Here is a 10,065-nt window from a genome sequence, read left to right as displayed (position 1 = left end):
ACGCGACGATCTCCAGCACGCGTGCGGGAGACCGGGCCGGGAACGCAGAAGACCATCTGAGCAGATGAACTTCACGCCGTACGGCTAAGCGTGAGAAAGTTCGTAGCGGGTCGGAAGAACGCGATTTTCAGTTATGGTGCGCTGAAAACGCTAGCCCTAGACAAAGTTTGGACGAAGCACGGGACCGGAATAAAGTACAAAAGCCAAAATGGCGTTGAAATCTTCAGAATTGTGCTTAGGAAGCGGCGCGAAAACGACAACTGCGCCAGCAATGACAGTCAATTACACAAGCGCCGAACCGCCGTCGCTGTGACACACCTTACGCGGTAGCGCAAATGTACTTAGATTTTTGTCCGGGGATAAGGGGGAAGAAAAATAAATCTAAATTGGCAGCGAGGTTCACCTTCAAGGTCCTGTTATTCACGAAATGCATTATTCGGAATCGGTGGGGTAATTGGTGAGGGAAGTGATGTGCCACTTGACGTACATTTTCTTCCTACTAAATTTAGTGGTTAAACGGACTTTGTGTTTTGGCCACAAGTCCTGATTTTCCCCGCTAATTTTAGCGGAGAAGCTGAGTTGACGTATAGGTCACGTTCCGTAAATCTCCCCATGGTGTATAGGTAACGTGACGTCAGGTGACTCCCTGTTACGCCACGTTTCCGCCAACTTTAGCGGGGAAACAGAATTGATGTTTAGGCCCCATGGCGTCCTTCTTTTTTTCGCTATATTTAACGGGGAACCTAAATTGGTCTGAAAGTCCCGTGACGTCAGGTCATGCTGCATTAATTTTTCCTTTCTATTCAGCGGAAGAATTGGATTCATGTATAGGACTCGTGAAATCGATTTCCCCGCTAAATTTAGAGGGAAATTCGCAGACGGGCGGGCGGACGGAGAGATCCGGACAGACGAAAATTTGGGATTGGAGGTAGCGTTAAAAATATTTCATGCTTTAAAAAGAAATGGGAGTATGAGGAGGTAGGATAATGGTCACGTGTTTCATTGTCAGGTCAAACTTAACGACCTCGAGAGTGTCGGCGCTGATGGGGAGCCAGCAGTGAGTTGTCACTATGTGAAATTTACGTGACACGGTCGCTGTAGTTATGCAAGTACGGCAGAGTGAGTCTCTAGAGACAAATCTAATGGTCGTAATATGATTAATGACGATACGCGTAATAGCGTAAAACCCTAGTCGTAGCTTTTTTTTATTGCCAAGATTATTCTTCGTGTGCCAAAAAAAAAAAAAACTAAAACTAAATATTACTGTTGCAGCAGGCGCCATTCGAACCATTGGTGTCTGCTGGGCTACTTTAATAGCTACTGCTTCGTGGCTCTGTTGCTAATGTCTAGTGGAATCCTCAGTGTCTTTCTGGCAATTTATTTGTAAGTGCAACTTCGGTGTTTATTGGTCTTATTTTCGTCAAATTCTTGGTTTACTTAAATTTTTCGCTCTTTTAGTGTAGCCGTATTGTACTTTCTGGAGTGTTTATAATATGACAGAACAATATTCACGCAACAACGTGCCAAGATACGCAGACATCGTTTCGAATCCTTACTTCAGAAGTTAGCAGGGTTAATTAATATACCACTGAAAAGAACACTGGCTTCTCTCATTCCTTGACAAGCTCAGTTTGTATTCCGAGAGCAGCAACACAAAGGGGGCCGTCGTGGTGTCGGTCGAAATGGCAAACGACATGTGAGACTTATCGCACAAGACGCAAAAACAAACTAGCTGTTGTGCAACGCCGGGTAGAATAACAATACAATTTGAAAGCAAAGTGCTTTTTTCAAAGGCTTGTTGAATTCTCCATTTCACTACAAGTTTCGACGGGAACCGACGCCACAATACGATGACGCCAATAAGAGGGCATCAAAAGCGCATCGTCAAGGTACCCGATGTCTTTGTATATTTGTTATCCCAGTCTAAACCAGTCGCGCACTAAGAAAAGCGCAGGATCGCTGCGCATTTAGTAAGCGCCTTTTTGTTCAGTCAGTGACAGCAGGCGCACAAGGACAATGGGAGCAATTTCTATGTGCTTTTGGCGCTGATTAGTTCGCTCCATTTGATTGGTTTATTGACTCCGGTCGGACTTAAAGGGCCACAAAACAACGTTATGAGATAGACAATTTATGATCATATCCTCATCATATGGGCTCCAAGCCTCATAAAAAGACCAAAAAAAAAACACGTTGCATTAATGCGTGGCCAATTTTTCTATTATAATCGGTGTAAAACAATCAACACTAGATGGCGCCGTCGGAAGAGGAAGAGCAGAGTATCGCAGGAAGTAGTTTAGTGTCCCTCTTGTAATGAAACGGAGCGTAACCTCTGCGAAGGAAAGACGTAGTGGAATATTCCTCTCATTTGTGAAAATTTTCAATTGGGGAATATATTTTCCGGAACTAAATTTTGCGAGACAATGGTAAAGTGACTGAGCATCTTCACTGGGTGGCGAACTATTGATCAACCAGGCATGTATTGTTCCCCAGAATGGCAAAATGTTAAACAGCAGACGAGTTGACATTGTGGGATATGCCTCGTTATCGTCGTTTTCGGGTTCACGTAAACGAAAAAAATGAATGGCGTGCGGCAATAGTTTCGGGAGAATTTGTAACAAAGTACAAGGTGCCCCCTCCCTCCCCCACCCCCCCCCCCCCCTCCTTCAAAAAAAGAAGAAAGATATGATTTAGTGTTTGGTTATTTTTAAAAATAAACTATGCATTGCCCAATGCTAAATCTCCGCCCAAATCTTACACTGCTCGTCCGGAGCAGATGAGCAAGTCCCAGAGCGAGCCCTTATCTTATTCAGAAGTTAATAAGCTATTTTCGAAAATTTCTATTCGAAAAATGGGAGCCGACGAGGCCCACAAATACATGAAGCTCAATGGCACAGTCAACAGGAAACGAACCCGGTTATCCCAATGTAAGTTTTAGAAATTCACTTAAAACTTTTGAAGCAGAACACAGTCAGCTGCTCAATTTTGGCACCTTGTCCGTACTGCTAGCACTACATTTGGGCGGACACTCGCAGTTCGGGGGTGCGTACCGCTAGCGCTACATTTGAACGGACACTCAAATTTCAGCGGTGAGTATTGCTACCGCTACAGTTGGGCGGACGCTCAGAGTTCGGTGGAGCTCCCCGCTAGCGCACCATTTACGTGGACACTGAGATTCAGGCGGTGCGTACCGATAGCGCTACATTGGGGTGGACAATGAGAGTTCGGTGGCAAGTACCTCTAGCGCTACATTTGGGAGGACACTCAGAGCTCGGCGGCGCGTCCCGCTAGCACACCATTTGAGTGGACACTGAGATTTCAGCGGTGCGTACCGATAGCGCTACATTTGGGCGGACACTCAGGGTTCGACGGTATCTTTAGCGCTGTATTTGGGAGGACACTAAGGGCTCGGCGGCGCGTCCTGCTAGCGCACCATTTGGGTGGACACAGATTTCGGCGGTGCGTACCAATAGAACTACAGTTGGGCGGACACTGATAGGTCGGCGGTGCATACTTCTAGCGCTACATTTCGGCGGACACTGAGAGTACGGCGATGCGTACCGTTAGCGCTACATTTGGGCAGACACTCAGGGTTCGCCGGTGCGTACCACTAGAACTACATTTGGGCAGACACTAAGAGTTTAGCGCTACATTTTGGTGGACACTCAGAGTTCGGATGTACGTACCGCTAGCGCTACATCAGGGTGAACCCCGAGAGTTCGGCGGCGCGTACCGCTAGCACTACATTTGGGCGGACACTCAGAATTTGGCGGTGCTTCCCGCTAGCGCTACATTTGGGTGGACACTGAGAGGTGGGCAGTGCGTACCACTAGAGCTACATTTGAGCGGACACTCAGAAACCGGCGGTGTGTACATTTCTTTTGTCGTCAAAAAACGCTAGATGTCTTCAGGGGGACACGATGTACAATCTATTTTAGGGTATACAAGCTACCTGCGATAACCATTACCCGGATTTTAAAAGAAGGGAAAAAACAAACAGGTGTGAAGAATCTTCATCTTCGTTATTGGTCTAATTCACACTAAATAAAAGCTGAGGGCGTAATATTAAATATAATTATTAGCATATTGTGCAAGAAAAATAGACACAAAACAAACAAAATAAGAAAACAGCCGATTGTTATAGAATATACAACCAATCAAGAGCATGAACAAACTATGGTAGACGAAGAATATCTCATCAAATGGCACAGCTATTGAACACCAACCCACAAATAATGTCAAAAATGTATAGCTCAAAACAATACACACATAACAAAGCATTTCGAAAACCACCTTTTTAGCTTGAGGATCGTATGTTTAAATTAAATTGTCATGTGAGAAATGGTATTATGTGTGTCTTATTACTGTGCATATTTGTAAAAGTATAAAATTGTATTATTTTGTTCAATATTACGTACATTTTACATCTCAAAATTTATATTCAGTGACGTTTTGATTTTTTTCTTATTCGCCTGCTGTGCTGCTGAACTGTACAGGAGAATTAAGCCCAGTCAGGCAATATACGTCGCCTTTTTGTCTACCTTCCTAGATGTTTGCCTGAATAAAACAATTTTAGATATTATTTAATTTCAAAACGAAATATCTGCGATTTTTTCGTGTTGCGCGTACGAACGAGCGGAACGTTTACGTTTGCGTTAGCATTGCGTATTGCAGAATGTGCGTGCGCGGAGACCGAGATGCGTTCTTTAATCGGCGGATGGCGACGACACAGATGCGTAGCGTGGAGTACGGAGCGCTAACGGAAAAGCAGAGGGCTTGCGTTTGCTCCTTACGCAATACTAAAGCTCTGCGTTTACCACTTTAAAAAAATGCAGTCGTCTGTACGCTAAACAGTGTCCTGCGAGTTCCCTTTTCTTCAAAGCACGAGTCAACAAATCACAGCGATACCAGTATCCCACCCAATGACGAAGCTGAGATTATGATTACACGAAAGATATGCCAGATGCGCACGGACATTGGGAATGACGTACGTTTCACTTGCGCATTGCTTCTGCGGAGGTCGCTTTTTGTCAGGTCTATCCGCAATCTAAGTACTATCATTCACGCGGTGTCCTTTGATTCTTGGCCGTTATTGAGCGTCTCCTTGTTCGGCAGAAAAGTAAAATTATACATAGATATATATATATATATATAAAACTGAGAAGAAAAAAACCCTTAGTGAAAACAGCAACAACGGACGATTTAATCTTCGACGTTTCGGCCGGAGTCCGGCCTTCGTCAGGAAGCTTCCTGACGAAGGCCGGACTCCGGCCGAAACGTCGAAGATTAAATCGTCCGTTGTTGCTGTTTTTCACTAAGGGTTTTTTTCTTCTCAGTTTTATACCCACGCCTTCGGCCTCCCGCCACCATGCCCGTTATATATATATATATATATATATATATATATATATATTTACGTATTTATTTATTTATTTCTACATATATCTTATCTTAAAATCAACCACCAAACGTGTGCACTTAAACTTAAAAAACACAACGCAAGCACAATTTTTGGGGGGGATGGAAATGCGTAAAAAGAAGATATCTGATATCGGTGACATCTAGTGTGTTTCTTCAAGAGCAGGTCATGCGCCTAAGGGTAGTCAATCTACCGTATATCCGACTTAACAAAAAAAAACGGGAACATTTCTTAAAAAAAAAAAATCGCAAAGCTTCGCAAAGAGCCGTCAGAACAGGCTTGAAGATGGCCGTCACAAAAAGTAAAGTGAAGGTCTGGAAAATGAAAGTGGTCACTCTTCATTAGCCGCTAGACACTGTGTAACTCTTAATCATTAACATACATGCATTATTTCCATTAGCTCTTTTGCCAGCACATAAAAAGGAAACTGTAAAAAAAATATTCTTTTACTCAACACCGTCTCATTCTTTACTGGTTTTCGGAGCACGGCAGTCAATTACCCGCAAAGATAGCTGCATCGCTAGCTTCACATTTCGCTTTTTTTTTTATTTTGGAAAGGGCAAAGTTAGTTTTTTTTTTTATTTATTATCTAATAAAATGTTTAAAAGTGTTATGTAGTTGTTTCGCTTGCTTTTTTTCTGTCACAGGAGCTTTTCATCATTTACGTCGTTCCGCCCAGATGCCGGCCTCCTGCGTTTAACGGAACACGCTTCTTAGATTCCCTTTTAAAATGAAAAGTTGAAAGAGATTATCTAACACGTCATAAATATAAGTTGAACTAAGCCCTCTTTCTTTCTTTTCTTATGTGCGTCGCTATGAAAAACAAATCACTAGCTGATAAAATCGAGCAAAAAAAAAGAAGATGCTGCAGTAATGTGTTTTCAGTTTCAGGCTTTTCTGCGGCGCTCAGCCGTGCGCGGTGGAACACGCTGTAAAGGGTAAGAGCGTGCTCTCCCCGCATTTTCATAATCTACTCCTTTGTTTGTTCAAAATAGTGGAGGGTTGAAACCCAAGTAAACGCATCTTTTCATCCAGCATATTCGAAAATCTCACCAAATGTGAACGCAGAAACTGAGCGCTCGTAGAGAAACGCGTACGACAGCCCTTACGACATGGGTTAGGGTTCCACTCCTCTTGTAGTCTTGTGAACACTCAAACTAAAGCAGAAATACAGCACTTCCTGTGCCCACAGTAAAAAAAAAAAGTGCACTTACGATAGCGTCGTAGCCTTAGTTCCCCAACTTCCTTCAGTCCCCTTTCTGTATCTTATGCCCCGAGGCGTCTTCTACTCTGCTAAAGAAACACACTTTTTTTTTTTTTTTGCAGGCTCGCGTATATGTCTGTGTCGGGGATGCGGGGGGAACGAGAAGGGAGATTCAATAGAAAGAAAGAGTAAAGACACCTGCCTAAAAATATATACAATATATATATATATATATATATATATATATATATATATATATATATATATATATATATATATATATATATATATAACGCGGGGCTCTTGACTCAAGACAGCCGGGGGCGTTCTTGCGACATTGCTACCGACACGTTATCCATCAACGAATGCTCAGTGCGTGCCAACTCAAAGACCGCGTCGCTCGCCATCCCGAGCATTTCTTTGCCCCTGCCAGTAAATTTATTTCCCGAGCGAGCTCTATGTCCAAGGAAACAAATCTTGTGTACTCCACGCATTCATCCTGTTGTTTTTTTATCTTTTTGTTTTGTTATTGTTCTTCTTGTTGGTCTCGCCCACCTTTCCCCTACCCTCTATTGCTTTTCTCTGTCTTAACCCGACATCATTCTAAAGTAATAAACCCCTATACTCACTCGCAAAAAAATATACATACTCTCCAAAAACGTAGTATACGAAGAAAAAGTGTTCCAAAACGCATTTTTGCCGCATCAGGACTCAAGGACGTTGGCGGCATCATGAGGGCAATATAGGAAGCGCACAGGGAACGCGCGATGAAGGACAACCAAAGGGGCGCAGTTGTCACTTAAGGTCGGTCGAAAATCAAAGCAGGTTGGCCAAAGTTCCCAGAAAAGAGCTTCCTACAAGTAGCGACATTCTTTTGAAGCGCCGACTGCGTGACGGGGCAGGTTCTGGTAAGCGAATGACGGTGCACAGTAAAACACTGAACTGAATGATGCCATTTTGTTGCACCGGATTATGCCTTGTCTCTTTGCATGGGTTGTCGCTACTCGTAAAAAGGAGTACCCAGGAAATTTAGATGGACCCATTTGGCGGGTATAGACGAACGCCCAAGGTGCGCAAAAAGCGGAAGAACTCGTACACGTCCACATACACGTACTCGTCACGACAAATCAAATGCGGAGAGGAAAGGTCGTCTGCTTCTTGAGCAGAGGGTTGCGGTGACGTAAGAGAACACTGACGTCTGATTGGCTCCGACTGGAATACACAGCGGGTGGAAGATCGACGAGACTTCATCTTGGTGAGGCTTCTTGCGAGCGTCGCGTTCTTTGTGAGACGCTTCGAGACACGTATGACGGCCATCTTGACGCAACGTAGGCGGCGCTGGGTAGATCTACGATATCGATGACATTGGCAAGAGAAAGGAGCGAACCTTGTCTTTTTTGTAGTATTTGATTAACACGGCATGCGGCGGATAGCTGATAAGCTGCAACAACCCTTAAACTGCTTCCCCGCCCGCCCCCCCCCCCCCCCCCCCCCGTATACTTCCCTAGTATCGGCTATGCTTCGGATAGGCCTAGTGGCGTAGTGTTGAGAGCTTCAAATATATAAACGTTTTCCAAAATCTTTGGCGGAAGCAAGACACGGTGGGCTGGATGAAAGCAGCTCCAGTAAATAAATTAGGAAGGCGCCAGGGCGGGCTCCATCCAGTGCTAAGCGCCATATGTATTAAATTATCTTCCATTCGCTACTCCTTAAGAACTTTATGGCGTTAAACCTGCATATATTTTTGCCCTTAAAGCCTAGGGTGTTAAGACCACCAGACGCCTGTCTGAAATTCGTGAGTAGCGCGAAATAGTAATTGCATTACCTTATACTTAAATAAATTCCATCTATTCGCTTCGGGTCGGTGCATGTAAAGCCTACAGCGCGAAGATTGCTTTTTAATGTGCTTATGGCATTACGTTTGAAGCCGTTCGCTCACGCTCCGAGCTCGCTACGTGCAGTGAGGAACTATGGATTTTAGCCAATCGCGCGCCAGCTAAACCTATTTTTCTATTTTTTTTTTTTTTTTGGCGATACTTTATTTCTTTGCAGGCAAATGAACGCATCTTGACTGTAGGCGGACCATCACCAGAAGCGCCTGAATGAACTACAAAACGTGTCGGCAAAAACACGTCCCTTTAGGAATCATGAAGTGCCTTTGGGCTGGGCATTTCCAAACTCCATATCCTGACGGTTACAGTCAGCAAACTTGGCCCTAATAAGGTTTTGGTCTAATGTGGTAGCTGCTTCTCAAATACTTTTTTTTTTCATTCAGGCACGTAGCCAGGGGGGGACGCAGTCTAATAGCTCCCCCTCCCCCCCACGAAATTTTCTATTTTGATGGGGCCTCCTCCTCCTCTCTTCCTCATGCAACATTTTGTCATGGGCAGCACAACCCCCCCCCCCCCCCCCGCCCAAATCAAAATCCTGGCTACCTGCCCGTATTCATTAACTCATTTACTCTCATTATTCCTTAAGAGCCCTGACGGAGGCACTACATAAGAAGGGGAGGGGCCATGGGCGGGGACGGGGCGGCAATACAAGAAAATATATTCACGCCGAACATCAGCTTGCAAGCGAAAGATTTAAGAATTCAGGATAAATAGGTGCATGTTAAAGCATTGGCATGTACGGAATCATAACCAAAAAGCAAGAGTATCAAAAATTATTCTGCGTGTAGACCAAGGGGCGGTTATGTTTGCGAGCATGGCGAATTGAAAGAAATATGACATATAATACAGCATTTTTAAAAATATCTGGGTACTGATTATCACGATGTCCTCTCGCAGATCATTACATTATGTTGTAGCAAGGGCAACAATGAGGCGTTCAAAGTTTTAGTGCAAGCGAGTGCAAAGTTGCACACGCTAAAGCCCGGGTCACACTGCTTATACCATAATACAAAAGGCAGTCTGCAAAACAGATTCAAACGCGAGTCGCCGCGAGATCCGTGCATCGAATGCCGCATGGCAAGAAGTTCAAGGACCAACTTGGCACGCGGAATTCGAACCACCAATATCGCGGAGACCCGTGTTTGTTGAGAGTCCTTTGCATGATGCATCAGCAGTCTCTTGCATGATGCATGAGCAATGTCGTCAAGATGAAAGATGAGGATCTTATAGCAAAATTTGTCTGAGTTGGGGCTGGTTATATCTTATGGGCAGTTTTGTCCTTCTGCGGTTTTTCTCCGGTTTCTTACATAATTTCCAAATTTCCATTCATGAGTTTAAGATGCCACCTGCCAACCGAAGAACGAGCAGTGGTCTAACTCTAGAACTATACATCATGTCAGCTAAATTCCAGACGCAGCGAACCCAACGAGGTAATGGGACCAATCTAGTAGAATCAAAAAGCGCAAGTCACTAGGCCTTTTTTTTTTTATTGGTTCAGTGATAGTAAAACACGTACTGAAACATCTAAAACATCATGACACTCTCTGAATGGT

Source organism: Ixodes scapularis, unplaced genomic scaffold (genome assembly GCF_016920785.2).
Source record: "Ixodes scapularis isolate PalLabHiFi unplaced genomic scaffold, ASM1692078v2 PGA_scaffold11__112_contigs__length_91849675, whole genome shotgun sequence".
Classification (NCBI taxonomy): domain Eukaryota; kingdom Metazoa; phylum Arthropoda; class Arachnida; order Ixodida; family Ixodidae; genus Ixodes; species Ixodes scapularis.
Note: the sequence above shows the minus strand (reverse complement) of the source record.